This window comes from Pinus tabuliformis, chromosome X (assembly GCF_031772625.1).
Source record: "Pinus tabuliformis cultivar Carrire ecotype Pingquan chromosome X, CPIR1, whole genome shotgun sequence".
Classification (NCBI taxonomy): Eukaryota; Viridiplantae; Streptophyta; class Pinopsida; order Pinales; family Pinaceae; genus Pinus; species Pinus tabuliformis.
Window position 1 is genome coordinate 1,678,227,518 of NC_142308.1, and position 17,836 is coordinate 1,678,245,353.

At 40.4% G+C, this 17,836-nt stretch overlaps 2 pseudogenes; both read left to right on the plus strand.

Annotated features, from left to right (window-relative positions):
* Positions 1–460: 460 nt before the first annotated feature.
* On the plus strand, positions 461–10,574 carry LOC149146458 (scopoletin glucosyltransferase-like; annotated as a pseudogene).
* Positions 10,575–11,869: 1,295 nt separating this feature from the next.
* The window catches only part of LOC149146459 (cellulose synthase-like protein D2), a 37,781-nt pseudogene continuing 31,814 nt past the window's right edge, over positions 11,870–17,836 (plus strand).

Below are 17,836 nucleotides of genomic sequence, written 5' to 3' on the forward strand. Positions count from 1 at the left end.
TGCTGACGCGCATCTTGCGTCGCCGCGGCCTTAGTCAAGGCACGAAGACAGTGTTACCCATCTCTATTTAACATCAACGAAGCCCGTAGTTTAATCACAGCTCCTTCCTGTTGATTATTGTACGAATCCCGCAGTTTAATCATACCTCCTCCCTGTTCTGATTCTCCTACAAATCCCATTGTTTAATCACAGCCTCCCGCAATTTTGATTCTCGAGCTTGTTTTAGGCTTCTTTGTTTCTACATTCCTTTCGATTTGATCCTTCTTGTTATTTATTGTACGAATCCCGCAATTTAATCATACCTCCTCCCTGTTCTGATTCTCCTACAAATCCCGCTGTTTAATCACAGCCCCTCGCAATTTTGATTCTTGAGCGTGTTTTAGGCTTCTCTGTTTCTGCATTCCTTTCGATTTGACTCTATAAAATTGAAAGCGCAAACAAGAAGGGTGGAATAGAATCAATGGTGCCCAGTATGCATGACCAGGATGGCTCATAAGCGTCATGTGATGATGCTGCCGTCTCTTGGTCACGGCCATCTCATTCCCTTCATGCAGCTCGCCAACAAGCTCGCTGCCAAGGGCCTCACTGTTACCTTCGTCGTCACTTTCCATCATATTTCTTCCCTGAAGGAGAAGGTCAATGAAGCCCGGGAGAGCGAGCTGGACATCCACTTGGTGGAAATGGAGGTCACCAAAGACGAATTGGCGCTTGGCAAGGTCAATAGCAACAACGTCCAGTGGCATCAGCTGCCACCTTTGCTCGCTGGCAACGAGCGCCTCAAGGAACCCTTCGAACGCTTCCTCCACCGGTATCTGGGCAGCCAAGTGAGCGGCGCCCTCACCACTCCACCCCTGAAATGCCTTATTGCCGACTTTCTCCTGGGCTGGGCCTCTGCCGTGGCCAAGAAATTTGACATCCCCAGAGTGTGCTTCGACACATGTGGATGTTAAGCTCCATTAATTTTTTTACCAACTTCTGCCTACAATTATGGAAGTAAACTGCAGTCTTTCCTTAATTTCTGGAAACCAACTGCAGTAATTTCATTAAATTAAGGAAATCAACTGCAGTTAATTAATTTTCTTGTTGGGAGCTTCTGAAGTGGTCCATTACTCCATCTGGAGTTCTCTACCTTGATCTGTGGAACACCTGACACATAGCCATCAGAAGCTTGATGGAAGCTTGGCTATAAATTTATCTGTTTGGTCCCCAAGCTAGCATCTCAATCCCCTTCACTTTTTACACCATCAAGCTGAGAGAGTAGAGCTTGGAAGTGCCTTGAGACTTTCTGTATTCTTTTCTTTATGCTTGGATGAAGATGCTGTTACGATATTTTTAGGCGTGGATAAAACAAGGCAGCAACTGCTGCTCCTCATTTGAATGACTTTGGATTGAAGCTGGAGCGCTGTTTTTAGTCAAGAAAGCAAGTGGACTGTGGAAGCGTAATAGGAAAGTTTTGGTTTGCAATAAGAGCGTTATTAATGGCTGGAGGTAATTTATTTTCCCTGGGCATTAAACCTTCATTTTGATTCTTTAAAGAAATTAATTCCAAATGTAAAGAATTGTATTTCTGCTTGCATTTTTACTGGGCATAAAAGTTTATTCCAGTTTTTATGATTCTTTAAGTTTTTATGATTTCTTTAAAGTTCTAATTCCGCATATAGAATCGCTGTCATAAACTAACATTGGTATCAGAGCGTACACACTTATCTCTGCCTTGGTGTGTTCTGCTTACCAAAACGAGTTGTTATGAGAACGGAAATTACAGATCTTCCACTTTTATAAACAACCACTATTCTCTTCGTGCCATGTTTCACATATTCAGTCTACCCACTCTTCTGGAATACATCCATTGCACGATAGCTTTCCCCAGGTGGGTCATCTCAGAAATTATATTTTTTTTTTGCTTGATTACTACGAATCTAGAAAAGATACATTCACGCATTTGGCTTTAGAATATGATTCGTTTAATTTCTGGATTTTATTACTCTTGAGAAATGGTCTTAATCGACCCAGGTCCCACATGATCTCTCATTTCCATATTTGAGTACTTTTGTGAAATGGCTTTGGAATATATTTTATTTCTGAGAAGACACATATAAATCGATATTGGTCTCTGCGTATTATCACAAATTTATGATACATTTGGGGTTTAACAGTGGTGTCTTGGTCCTTTGTCTCTGGTATATGGTATGTGATTATGGCATCCGACATGATTTGTATGGAACTATAATCTGGAATGAACCTCGAGTTTCTTCAATTGAGCCACAGTATCCCTCATCTACATGACGTGCTCGCGCACACCTTTCACACTGGTGAGCCTTAGGGATGAGAACTTCATGATTAGGGTGCTTTCTAGTGCCTTGTCTGAAGTGACGAATTGATCATCAATGGCCTTCAACAAGTCTCGGACCTTTTCATGCTGATCAACGGAACCACAAATACCAGCTGAAATTTTAGTCTTAATGAACATCATGCTTAGACGATTGGATCACTCCCATCGTTCATAAAGCGTGATGTCCGCTGCAGTGCTGGTATTAGTGAGTGCCGGTGGTTCATCTTTCCTAATAGCATAATATATGTCCATCCACCCCAAATGAAGGAGAATCCTCTCCTTCCAAACCTTATAGTTATCTCCCTTAAGTTCGGGAATGTCACAACGAATTTCAGAGAAATTTGCAGGTTGTACAACTGCATCAAAATTAAAAATCACATGCTTATGTTAAAATTGAGGCTTAGATAAAATTGCATGGTTTACCAATGTAAATCTTGCTCAAAATTGAATCTAATGACATAAAAATTGCCTGTGGGCTAAATTTTTAATTCAAACAGATTCAATTATTCATAATTCTGAACTTTATGATAAAACTTATTAATTCATAACTCCTGTGGGTAGGTTATGAAATTTTATCCTAATTAATTACATAAATATAATAAAAATTCCTGTGGGATAAAATTTATTATATTTAGTCTAATTAATTACAATTTAATGTCTAAATAATCTTTATGTGATCTAACCAATCATAATATATAATTTTATTTAATTAAAGATGTTGTGGCTATTCTCTAATTAATTAAAATTATATGGCTCACTAGACATTATCCATTATAAATTGCATAAACAAAAATATATATATGGAAAGCGGAAACAAATACCGCACTAATCAAACTCTTAAAAAAAAATTTCTTATAAAATTATAAACATTTCTTTAACCAGAGTTAAAAAAAAATGTTTAGTAAAATGAATAAGTCAAAATGTCATTTTTAAATAAACTTCATACAAGAAACTATATGAGTAAAAACTGTGATAAATATCAGTATTACTCCAAATGATGGCAAGATTTCTCCTCAAAATAAATAAACTTTAAATACCTTTTAATGAAAACCATTTCATCTTGGTATATTTATTTTTTTTTGAATGAAAAGGAAATGGAAAACCTAAGAGATAAATCACACATTAAAAGAAAATTCAGACAACCATCTTTACAACAGTACCAGACAAACCCACAATATCTAGTAAGTCGAGCTGCAAAATTTACTAGACCAAGACTGTAACAATGACTATATAGCTAAATTTCAATTATTCTTCACTTTATTATTCATGAAGTTCTCATCCCTAAGGCTCACCAGTGTGAAAGGTATGCGCGAGCACATCATGCAGATGAGGGATACTGTGGCTCAATTGAAGAAACTCGAGGTTGATATATCAGAGTCCTTCCTAGTGCACTACATCTTGAACACCCTTCCACACCAATATGGACCTTTCAAAATCTCATACAACACACATAAGGATAAATGGTCAATTAATGAACTCATGACCATGTGTGTTCAAGAGGAAGAGAGACTAGTGATGGAACTGGGAGAGAGTGCAATGCTGGTAACGCGTGGAAAGGGAAAATCTCAAGCCAATCAGAAAGGGAAAGGTAAAGTACCTCCCCAAGCCGATATCAAAAAGGATTCCAAGTGTTTCTTCTATAAAAAGAAGGGACACATGAAGAAGGAATGTGCCAAATTTCAAAAATGGCTTACGGACAAAGGTAATTTAATCTCGTTTGTTTGTTATGAATCTAATATGGTTAACGTCAATATTAACACATGGTGGATTGATTTTGGATCAACAATTCACATTTCGAATTCCTTGCAGGGTTTGCAAAACCTAAGGAAACCAGTGGGAAGTGATTAAAGCATCTTATCAGGAAACAAGATGGGCTCGCGTGTGGAAGCTATAGGAACATGTTAGTTAACTTTAAGTAGTGGCTTTGTTTTAGAATTAGAAAAGACCTTTTATGTTCCAAGTTTTTCTAGAAACTTGATTTCAGTCTCAAGGCTTGTACCTTTTGGATATTCCATTAACTTTTCAGAAAAATCTTTCAGTCTATTTTATAAATCTGATTATGTTGGGAATGGTATTTTGTCTAATGGTCTTTACTGCATTAATTTACAAAACAATGTGACTTATGATTCAATGCATGTTCACACTGACACTAAAAGATGTGTTATTAATGAAGATTCCTCTAAATTATGGCACCAGAGACTAGGTCATATCTCCATAGAAAGAATTAAAATATTGGTAAATGAAGGGGTACTTAATACTCTAGATTTTACTGATTTTGAGACTTGTGTGGACTGCATAAAGGGAAAGCAGACCAACAAGTCAAAGAATGGTGCCAATAGGAGTTCGGACATATTAGAGATCATACATACTGATATATGTAGTCCAGACATGGACTCACATGGTCACAGATACTTCATCTCCTTTATAGATGATTACTCACGATATATGTATCTCTACATGCTTCATAAAAAGAGCGAAGCATTAGATGCCTTTAAGATCTTTAAGGCTGAAGTAGAGAAACAATGCGGCAAGCAAATTAAGATCGTGAGATCAGATAGAGGTGGAGAATATTATGGTAGATACACAGAAGATGGACAAGCACTTGGGCCATTCGCTAAATTTCTTCAAGAGCATGGGATTGTTGCCCAATACACCATGCCTGGTTCACCCGACCAGAATGGTGTAGCAGAAAGAAGAAACCGAACTTTATTGGACATGGTGCGGAGTATGATTAGCAGCTCCAATCTTCCTAAATCCGTGTGGACTGAAGCACTTAAGATGGTAGTGTATATATTAAACCAAGTTCCAACCAAGGCAGTTCCTAAAACGCCATTTGAATTATGGAAAGGTTGGAAACCGAGTTTGCGACATATGCGCGTTTGGGGATGCCTGTCCGAAGTGAGAATTTATAATCCACAAGAGAAGAAGCTGGATCCAAGGACCATTAGTGGGTATTTCATTGGATATGCTGAAAGGTCTAAAGGTTACAGATTTTATTGTCCATCTCACAGCACTAGGATTGTGGAATCAAGAAATGCAAAGTTTCTTGAAAATGACTTGATCAGTGGGAGCGATCAAACCAAAAACATAGTTTCTGAGAAGGATCATTCAGAATCTCAACCTTCCACTTCAAGTGATAGATTGGTTATTGTTCATGGCACCCCTCAAGTACAAACTGGTGTTGAACAACCAATTGTTGAAGTTCCACAAGCTGCTGACGATATTCCAGTAGATCAAGGAGTTCAAGAGTTTCCAAGAACTTTTGAACAAGTTGAACCACATACTTCTCAGGAAGATGATGGTACAACATTAAGAAGATCTACTAGACCAAAGAGATCGGAAATTCCTAATGATTATGTTGTGTATCTACAAGAATCTGACTACAACATTGGAGCCGAAAATGATCCCGAGTCATTTTCACAAGCCATGAGTTGCAAAGAATCAGAACTATGGTACAATTCCATGAAGGAAGAGATGAATTCCATAAAGAGTAACGAATTCTAGGATCTTGTTGAGTTGCCTAATGGTGCAAAAGCCATTGGATGTAAATGGGTCTTTAAGACAAAGAAAACTCATTGGGCAACATTGAGAGATACAAGGCAAGACTTGTTGCTAAGGGATTCACTCAGAAAGAAGGAATCGACTACACGGAGACTTTTTCTCCTATATCTAAGAAAGATTCCTTGCGCGTTATTATGGCATTAGTAGCCCATTTTGACTTGGAGTTGCAACAAATGGATGTGAAAACGACTTTTCTTAATGGAGATCTAGAGGAGGAGGTTTACATGAAGCAACCTGAAGGATTCCCCTCTAGTGATGGTGAGCAATTGGTTTGCAAGCTCAAGAAGTCATTATATGGTTTAAAACAAGAATCCCACCAATGGTATTTGAAATTCCATAATGTAATTTCTTCTTTCGGTTTTGTAGAAAACATTATGGATCAATGTATATACTTGAAAGTTAGTGGGAGTAAAATTTGTTTTCTTGTTTTATATGTGGATGACATTTTGCTAGCAACCAATGATAAGGGTTTGCTACATGAGGTGAAACAATTCCTCTCTAAAAATTTTGATATGAAGGATATGGGTGAGGCATCTTATGTCATTGGCATTAAGATCCATAGAGACAGATTTCGAGGCATCTTGGGTCTGTCATAGGAAACCTATATTAATAAAATTTTAGAGAGATTTCGGATAAAGGATTGTTCACCAAGTGTAGCTCCCATTGTGAAGGGTGATAGGTTCAATTTGAACCAATGCCCGAAGAATGACTTTGAAAGGGAACAAATGAAGAACATTCCATATGCTTCTGCTGTCGAAAGCCTAATGTATGCTCAAGTCTGCACAAGGCCTAACATTGCATTTGTTGTGGGAATTTTGGGACGATATCAGAGTGATCCAGGTTTAGACCACTGGAGAGCTGCAAAGAAAGTAATGAGGTACCTTCAAGGAACCAAAGACTACATGCTTATGTATAGACGGACGGACAACTTGGAAGTAACTGGATACTTAGATTCTGACTTTGCTGGATGTGTTGATCCATGTAAATCAACATCAGGTTACATTTTTATGATGGCCGGTGGAGCTTTATCATGGAGGAGTGCCAAGCAGACCTTGATTGCCACTTCCACTATGGAAGCCGAGTTCGTCTCCTGTTTTGAGGCTACTTTACATGGTGTATGGCTTAAGAGTTTCATTTCTGGGCTTAGAATTATGGATTCTATCTCTAAGCCATTGAGAATATATTGTGATAATTCAGCTGCTGTTTTTATGGCTAAAAACAACAAAAGTGGGAGTCGAAATAAACACATCGACATTAAGTATTTAGCTATAAGGGAACATGTTAAAGAAAAGAAAGTGGTCATTGAGCACGTCAGCACTGAGTTGATGATCGCTAATCCTTTGACTAAGGGCATGCCACCATTTAAATTCAAGGATCATGTAATGAATATGGGACTTGGTTCCATTATGTAGTTTCTCATTGTATGGACAATGTTATTTTAATGAAATTATTAATTATTGTGATTCTTTTTCTCATATTTATGTGCTCCTTAAGTTGATTTGAGAAAATTCATTTAAGAAGGACCAAGAATAAACATAAGGTTTATTCATTAAGAAATTGTTGCCACATAAATTATAATAAGAATAAATACATAGTAATACATGGAAGATAATACTCGTCATTAGAGGACTTATCGCCATGATTCATGTATCTATTACTTAATACAGATTATCAATGGGTTTTAAGTTGAGACATTAAGTTTGGAAGTATGGACCAAGTGGGAGAATGTTAAGCTCCATTAATTTTTTTACCAACTGCTGCCTACAATTATGGAAGTAAACTGCAGTCTTTCCTTAATTTCTGGAAACCAACTGCAGTAATTTCCTTAAATTAAGGAAATCAACTATAGTTAATTAATTTTCTTGTTGGGAGCTTCTGAAGTGGTCCATTACTCCATCTGGAGTTCTCTACCTTGATCTGTGGAACACCTGACACATAGCCATCAGAAGCTTGATGGAAGCTTGGCTATAAATTTATCTGTTTGGTCCCCAAGCTAGCATCTCAATCCCCTTCAGTTTTTACACCATCAAGCTGAGAGAGCAGAGCTTGGAAGTGCCTTCAGACTTTCTGTATTCTTTTCTTTATGCTTGGATGAAGATTGTATTACGATATTTTTAGGCGTGGATAAAATAAGGCAGCAATTGCTGCTCCTCATTGGAATGACTTTGGATTGAAGCTGGAGGGTTGTTTTCAGTCAAGAAAGCAAGTGGACTGTGGAAGCGTAATAGGAAATTTTTGGTTTGCAGCAAGAGCGTTATCAATGGCTGGAGGTGATTTATTTTCCCTGGGCATTAAACCTTCATTTTGATTCTTTAAAGAAATTAATTCCGAATGTAAAGAATCGTATTTCTGCTTGCATTTTTACTGGGCATAAAAGTTTATTCCAGTTTTTACGATTCTTTAAGTTGTTATGATTTCTTTAAAGTTCTAATTCCTCATATAGAATCACTGTCATAAACTAACATGTTCTGCCTCACCCATATCCTTCATATCATAATTTTTAGAGAGGAATTGTTTCACCTCATGTAGCAAACCCTTATCATTGGTTGCTAGCAAAATGTCATCCACATATAAAACAAGAAAACAAATTTTACTCCCACTAACTTTCAGGTATATACATTGATCCATAATGTTTTCTACAAAACCGAAAGAAGAAATTACATTATGGAATTTCAAATACCATTGGCGGGATGCTTGTTTTAAACCATATAATGACTTCTTGAGCTTGCAAACCAATTGCTCACCATCACTAGAGGGGAATCCTTCAGGTTGTTTCATGTAAACCTCCTCCTCTAGATCTCCATTAAGAAAAGCCGTTTTCACATCCATTTGTTGCAACTCCAAGTCAAAATGGGCTACTAATGCCATAATAACGCGCAAGGAATCTTTCTTAGATACAGGAGAAAAAGTCTCCGTGTAGTCGATTCCTTCTTTTTGAGTGAATCCCTTAGCAACAAGTCTTGCCTTGTATCTCTCAATGTTGCCCAATGAGCCTTTCTTTGTCTTAAAGACCCATTTACATCCAATGGCTTTTGCACCATTAGGGAACTCAACAAGATCCCAGACTTCGTTACTCTTTATGGAATTCATCTCTTCCTTCATGGCATTGTACCATAGTTCTGATTCTTTGCAACTCATGGCTTGTGAAAATGACTCGGGATCATTTTCGGCTCTAATGTTGTAGTCAGATTCTTGTAGATACGCAACATAATCATTAGGAATTTCTGATCTCTTTGGTCTAGTAGATCCTCTTAATGTTGTACCATCATCTTCCTGAGAAGTATGTGGTTCAACTTGTTCAAAAGTTCTTGGCAACTCTTGAACTCCTTGATCTATTGGAATATCGTCAGCAACTTGTGGAACTTCAACAATTGGTTGTTCAACACCAGTTTGTACTTGAGGGGTGCTATGAACAATAACCAATCTATCACTTGAAGTGGAAGGTTGAGATTCTGAATGATCCTTCTCAGAAACTATGTTTCTGGTTTGATCGTTCCCACTGATCAAGTCATTTTAAAGAAACTTTGCATTTATTGATTCCATAATCCTAGTGCTGTGAGATGGACAATAAAATCTGTAACCTTTAGACTTTCTCCTGGGTTGGGCCTCTGCCATGGCCAAGAAATTTGACATCCCCAGAGTGTGCTTCGACACATCTGGAATGTTCGGAGAGTCAGTCCAGCAGATCGTGTGGGACGTTCTACCACGCAATCTCCCGCGCACTGACTCTGGTCGTTATGTTGTCCCGGGGCTTCCCAAGGAAGTCCGTCTCACTCGCCTTCAGATGCTGCCAGAGCACCCTGAGGCCACCACCGACAATGGCACGTACCAGTTCTGGCTCCGGCAAAGGCATGGGAACAAACAGAGCTGGAGGATCATCGCCAACACCTCCTACGAGTTGGAGGCAGAGTTTGTGATGCATTTCCAGAGGGTTAACGACACTCTCAGAACAATCGGCCCTCTGCTCCCTCCAGAGGCATTTGAGGACCGACCTCGCAGGATCGCCCCCGCGGTCGAGATGGGTCTCAATAGGGAAGAAGAAAAGTGCTTGGAGTGGCTGGACGCGCAAGCGTAGGCGTCGGTGCTTTACATTTCTTTTGGCAGTGAGAACTCCATATCGATCGCTCAGATTGAGGAGCTAGCGATGGGATTGGAGGCAAGCGGGACGAAGTTCGTGTGGGTTCTGTGAACCCCGTCGGACACCAGATCGAAGGCGTTCTCATCGGCTCTGGACTTTCTTCCCGAGGGATTCCATGATCGTATGGTGGAGAAGAAGCAAGGATTTATCATTCTGGGGTGGGCCCCGCAGCTGAGCATCCTGGCGCATCCTGCTACAAGGGGCTTTATGTCGCACTGCGGATGGAACGCCGTGCTGGAGACGACGACGATGGGGGTTCCCATGATCACATGGCCGCTGTATGCAGAGCAGCACTTCAACTCAAATTTTGTGGTGGACGAGATCCAGATCGCACTGGAGGCATCGTAGAGAATCGACCAGAATTGGGTGGTCACCAGAGAGGACGTGGAAAGAATTGTGAAAATGTTAATGATGGAAGAAACAGGGCAAGAATTGAGAGAAAGAGTCGGAGAACTGAAGGCGGCTGTCAGAGCAGCGGTGGCCGAGGGCGGATCCTCCACAAAGAATATAAACCTGTTCGTCTCCGAAATCATGTCTCTGTAGACATAACATCATCATTCAATCTGTAATCTCTGTAGGCATCACACATCATTAAATCTGTAATCTCTGTATGCATATTGAATACGTCACGCCTCTGAAAATATAATTAAGAGAGTTGCTTATTTTAGTAAAACTTCGACAGTATTGCCCTCCTTCAACCTGTATTTCAGTTATTGTGATTGTGTTAAATTAAAATTAATATATCAATTTTATGGATGCACACTTTAAGAGTTTCGAGTTTAAAAGAGAGAGTCTCTTCTCATAACAGATTCCGCTGTTTATATGAAAATGAATGCCGAAGTCGTCTTTTTTACTCTTATGGAAATGTTGCTCATAATTTGAAGGGATTTTTGTTAAATAAAAATGGTTAAATTTCATAATTTTAAGTGCTTTAAAAGTTGTTGTTGGTGCTGAATTTATTTTCATCATATGATGATTCAAATATTGTTTTTATAAGATTTTTAAATTTTTTTACTAGGATTCAGAACATTTTTGACTTTCTTCCTATTTATCTAAATTTTTGATGTTGTTGAATCTATTTTAAACACCACTTTTGTAAAAATTTTAAATTGAAATATTTTTACAGAATTCAAATCACTTTTAACCTTCCCAGCAATTCTTCAACCGCGACAGACTACTCCAGAATAAATCTAGGCTAGAGTTCTATATGCCCTCTGGATATAATTACAATCAGACAAAGTTAGAAATAATTAATTCCTACTTGTCTATGGTTGTAATTCTCCATTTGAGGAGTTTGTTCCTATATAATAGGAATTTAGTTTCTCCTAGTTTAGTGTGTGGTTGAGAGAATCTCTCAACCACACTAGTGTACGTCCAAGATAGAATTCCTATCTTGAGACTATTGATTGTATAAATATGTGTGTAATTTCCTCATTCATAAATAATAGAGAATATATTGTTGTGTGCAATTTTATCTTGGTATCAGAGCTTGTGAGGGCTTGCCCCCCCTGGGCTAAGGAAATAAAGAGTTTGCTGTTTACTGTGTATGCGATTTTGTGTGTGCAGTTTTGGGTGTGCCAGGGCGATTGATAGGCAATATGAAGAGTGATACGGTGCTGCATTTTTTTTTTTTTTTGGCGTCTACGATGGCCATGGCGAATCGCAGGTGGTCTTGTTCTGTAAATAATGCCTCCCCGAGGTTCTCGCGGAGGAGTTGAAGATTTTCGGTGGCAACGCGCTAGATGAGATGCAATGGCAGCAGCTCACGAGCGCTTGTTTTGGGAGAGTGGACGCCGAGATCTTATCCGGCAGTATTGTGTGTAGAAATGACTGCATAAATGATGCAGAACCTGGAAATTCTGGATCTTCTACAATATATTTTTGGATTTCAGAAAGACAATGTGAGCAACCAGTGTGAACAAATTGTTTTCTTGCCTTCAAATGCACAAGCTCGCCTTCGTATCCCCGAGGAGAAGCGATCTGGGGGGATTCACGGAGGTGTTAGCCACCGCACTGCCGAGAAGAAGCGATCTGGGGGGGTTCACAGAGGAGTTAGCCATCGCACGGCCGAGGAGGAGGCCGCCGTTGACGCCACCGACACCCAAAACCGACGGCAACTTCGCATAACTGGAATCGAGTTTCCCCAACCTGGATTTAGATCAGCAGAGAGAATTGAAGAGACTGGGTGCAGACTAGAAGACTGATGGAGGGAAATGTTCCCCTAGGGCTTTTTGGGTTGAAACCCTAGCATATTGAAAGTTGTCTCTTCAAAGAAGCACACTTTCACACAGCCATTATGCTATTATAAGAAAATTCTATTGTAAAGGGTACGTACCTTAGGTCCTACATTTGAGAAGACCTTTAGGGTCCAAACCCTTCTTGGAGTTCCCTTCTTCTCCTTTGTCCTGCAAAACAACCAATTCAAAGAACACAGCAGTATATGGACAAAAACTTATAAAGAAACCATCTTCATGTTATAAATAAAGGTAGTTAGTTATGAAATCCACATAACCATTTACATATGAATTCTAAACATGAATATCATTAACATAAAGAAGATTCATTTCGGGAAACAAGACATGTGTTTCTTTTATTATAGACAAAAAAGTACATAAAAATGGAATATTTTCACCTGAATCACCTTCAGCAGGCTCCAAGCAAAGCTTCCTTCCGGATCCATTCCAGCCTCAAGCCTTTAACAAACTCCTTCCATGACTCTCTTCATGATGTCATAAATGGTGGATGAACATCAACACATAAGGAAACAAAGGTTTCCTGGACAAATGGGGGAAGTGCAGAAGGCACAAGGGACTTCAAACCTGGTCAGGGGAAAAATCTCAGCATAATAACCTTTCTCTCTCTTCTCTCCTCCTTTAGGCCTTCCCTTTGAGGTCTTTTTATACCTCTCCCAAAGTAATTTTTTAGTTGGGAGTTGGTTGGCAACAGTTGGGCCACGGGCACTAACAGGTGATCAGCAGGTAAAACCCACGATCTCCGCCCGAAAATGAGGAATTTTATATTTTTTTAAGTGTTTTAATACATATACGTGGGTTGGATATACACAGACCTGCGTATACACGCGTTTAACTCAGGGCAATGTCGCGTATAAGGGATAAAACATTGTTTTTTAAATTTTAGGACTAGGTCTGGAAGGAGGGGTTGCCCTAGGCCATGAATACAACATCACAAACCATAAGAGTGAGATTTGGAGCTATAACAGATGCCCCCTAATATATGAGGTCAGAAGGGGTACATAATGGCCGAAATATATTATGCGAGTACATGGAAAGGAAGTCTGTCAAAAACCTAGGAGGACTTCACCAGAATTCAGCCTGCCAAGCCACCAAAGGAGATCAGAAAGAAACACTGTCTGAGGTGGGCATACCCATGCTCAGAAAAAGTAAAGCATGTCCGCATATCAAGTACAAGCGGATCCACTAAGTATATAAGTATAAATTACTGAAAGATACATAATGGATCATCTGATCATAATAAACAAGTACATGTCTGAATATCACATATAAAACTGTCAATGATGCTGAAAGACGCAACAGATCACTGATATTAAAGACTGATCCCAAAAGGTACCAACTGAACATGATGGTATAGGATGGTACTACACTGCAAACTCAGGTGCCAGCAGATAGAATGTCGCCATGACTAACTGCAACATATAAGGTGGAGTGGTATCAACTTGCAGCAACAGGAGAAACTGTCAAGTGAACCAATGAGTGCTGATACAACTTGAGGTCTTCACCGACCACCGTGGTACATTTCTACACCATGGGAATAAATGATCTGAAGTCGACCATGTGAGAAATCATTTGATTCTGGTCATTGATGTATACCGTTAACAAATGCGAGACTACTCACCGATAATGATAATGAGTGTCAAGGTACCCAATACAATCTAACAAGTGTGAATAGATGAGCTGGAGTCGAACACCTATAAGAATCTATCGATCAGGAGACAATGATGATTTCCCACTGTCGATAGCGAAGGATCTGTCACTAATGACTGCAAACCCCAAGGTACTGCCAAATGGACTCTAGATCTTTGCCCCAGAGCAATGAGTCGGAGTCAATAGGGAAAGATCTGCTAGAAGGAAGGCATTAAGGCATCCTTCATCAATCTAGCGTGAGTGTAACCCGTAGGCCAATAATGTGGAAGGAATCGGACGAAAAATATGTAGTAACCCAACCAAAGTACATTTCCGGCGTACACAAGATGTGGCTAGCGCACGACAGAAACCCTCTGAACAAACCAATAATGAAAGCTGACACAGAGGCGAGGTATCCACCAATAGGGTCAAATGGAAACCAAGGTACTGCACGAATCCCAATGTGTGATAATGTAAGTTGATGTCGAACATAAGGGAAACCACTCAGTTGAAGACCCATGATACTGATCGATGCTGAGCACAAGGTGACCTATCAATAATGAAAATAGGGCCAGGGTGCAGCTCTAGGCCTGTCCTCAGAGCAAGGTGTCGTCGTCGATAAGGACAAGACCCGCCAACAAGAAGTCAATGGGGACCTTCTCAAACCGGCACAAGTAAAGGACCAATATAACTGATGTGATGATAGACATGACACTGACAACCAGGGATGGCCGACTGAAAAATGAGTCAAGAGACACCGCAGAGAGGCCGACTCAGGCTAACTTCCCTTGAACAAAAGCACGACTCAATGTGATTATGTGGCAGCATATGATGACTCTGTATAAGTTCGCCATGCAGGAGGCACGAACAAACCCTCCATATGATTGGAAGAGATAACCAATCGGGGGAGAACTGACTCAATAACAAGGTTATGGTGTACCTAAGTCAAACTAAATCCCACCCATGCGGAGGAGACTTTGTTTTGAGTGCTTTGTTCAAGGGCGACAAGACTGACTCTAGCTGCCAACAATAAATGGAAATACTGTCCCGTTCCCGCTCTTTTTTGAAATATTTAATTTTTTTGTCTTTTGCTGTTAAGTTGGAAAAAGAATAAAAGAATGCTATGGTACAGTGGAAAGAACGAGTGCCGATGAAACAGATGATCTAGTTCCTGGGAATGGAACGTTCCTATGCTCAATGTAGGGAGGTGAAAACTGGTCAGTGACACTCAAAGGTGTGTTCCTTCCACGGGTCAAGGTGTGTCAAGCTGCAGAAGTCAAAGGTATGCAAGGTTGATTTTGCAGTCGTCATGGTTAAAATTTGGCTTAAACACGAGTCCAAGTGAAGCCAGCCCTAGGCCAAAAGGTGCAAGTGGTCAACATGCAATGCAGTAGTACAACTCAACACAAAGGAGCCTCTAGGGTATAAGGCCAGAACAAAGGGGAGAAGCTAAGAGGAATGAGTCTTCAACACATAAGTCATGGCGGGACTACAGAGGACTCTCGAGCCTACTCAATGGAGTAGCATGGGCAACAAATGTCAGTGAGGTGCTAACTACGATGCCCATGTAAAGGATGGCTCTACCATCGTGTCATGATTTAAAGAATCGGCGAGTGAAAATGGCTTACGAACCATAACACGATGGGATCGACCCTATGGCAGATGTATCGGCAAATGGAGGCTAGTATGCATAATGCAATGGAAAAAATGGTGTCCCTAACCTATATGCCAGTGAGAAAACGATACCTGCCATGACAGATCAGCAGTCATGGAACCATCTCAAAACTGAAAAATGTCCAAAATGTCCTGAAAAACAAACCATTCTCGACATTCCAAGCTCCCAAGTTAAAAGTCACATGAGGCCAAACAAAATAAAATTTTGAAAAAATTTTACATTTTCAAAACTTATAAAAAGCATTTTGGACTCACCATTTTTACCATTTGAGTTTGAGAGCAAAGGTTTTGGAGCAAAAGGAGCAAACTTCCCACAGCCAGATTCAACCGTTCAAATTCATCAAAATCCTCCAGGTAACTCTTATACTTAGCTTGCAATTGATTGTGACAGGTTTTAAGATTTTTGATTGATGTTTCACCGTTGAACTTTTGTCAAAAATTTCCTCACGGTGTATATGCGGGTTGGTAATATTGAACCCGCGTACACGCGGGCCCTATACACGACTGTGTGCATAGGGACCCGCGTATATGCCGCGAACCATTTTTAAACAAAAACTAACGATTTTAAATCAATTTTTTCTCAGGATGCCTGTCACGTGGTGTGAAAGAGAGCACGCAACAGTAGATAATGAAGTTATGAATAGTCCAGAAGCATTAGATGCCCTATGGGGATGCGGTTTGCTTAAATTTTTCAAACTGCCAAATATGAAAGCGAACACGCGTCTGCTTGAGATGCTCATTGATTATTGGGACGTCGAGGAGGAAGCCTTTATGATCGATCAAATGCCGCTCAGGGTAGAAGTGGAGGATATCTATTTTATCACGGGCCTTTCCCGAAGGGGAGAGGTAGTACATTCCCGAGGCAGGACACGGAGTAGCCTCTAGATAGAGGACTATGTACAGATATACTGCCCGAGACATCCCAAAAAGGTTGGGAGCTAGATTTCCATCACACATGTGGCGAGTTTGTCACTTAGGATAATCATGTTCACCATAGCTCGAGTGAACAGATAATCCTCTCTGCATTAGGCATCACGGGTCACCATGAGCGTGGCAGTTGACTGTCTCACTACTGTGTTTGACTGGTGTACTCCTCTTATAGCCAACATGAAGAGCCAGCTCACTTCTATCAGGAGGGGACAGACCAAGAACTTTGGATATGGGACTGTTGGAGAGGTAAATCCCCTCTACGGATAGAGGCGATCCCTACTAGCCCAGAGTGGGTCTAGCAACAATCAGTCAATGCTACTATGCAAGTTCCTAATTGCAATTAAAAGGTAGGCAAAGAACACCTACTTGGATTCCAGCGCTGTTGTTTGATGAAGAGATGCCACCTTCGCTCCTCCGCTCTGGCTGGTCACGATCCTCCGCGATCTCCGCGAATAGATACCTGCACACATGAAGAGGAAACAAACACAAGCGTGAAATCTAATAAAAGCAACTATACATCAGTCAGAAAGGATGTAATTCACATTAACCATTGCATAGACAAATGAGAATGGAACCATAACAGTAGTCATCTATTATTAATCAATAATCAGAGAAAGATACAACCATTGTTCTGACGCTGAGTCCTTCTCAAGAGGGTCCAGCCAGCAAATCTCATAAGCATTCACACAAGAGGTAGATCTCCCAAGACAAGAAACTCTCTCTCTCACCCAAGCAACACAAAACAACCTTCCCTAAGCTATCAAGCACTTCCACACTTATCACACCAACTACCTATAGTAGCAGCAATCTGAGCACTATAAGCTCCACACAATCCAAGCTATTCTTCAAAAGGGTCAAACAGACATGCCATAGAAGGGAGTCGATACTCACAAGGCCAACAACCAAGTCTGGAGTTATCTGGAAGGCTGGCTGTTGAAACAAATTCGCCCAAACAGGATCAGCGCGGATTATAACAGGACTGGCACGCTAACGTCGCACCTCAATAACTGAGAAGGCCATGTCAGCGCGACTCAATACAAAGGCAAGACGCGCTGGCACATGAAATTCGATCAGCGCGGAAAATAGGTGTACTTCCGCGCTGGCAGCGCATTTGGTCTGTTATGGAGCACCCATCAGCGCGGTTATTTGGACAAAAGTCGCGCTGATAGCAAAAACTTTGGCAAAGTGGGTTATTTGGCCAGTTTAAAGAGCATGAGCATGATGAATTTGATTTCATGACACAGTAGGGATACTGACAGGATGACAGTGACAAATTGCTGTGTAACAGATGCCCCCTAAAGCATGAAGCCCGAGAGAGTG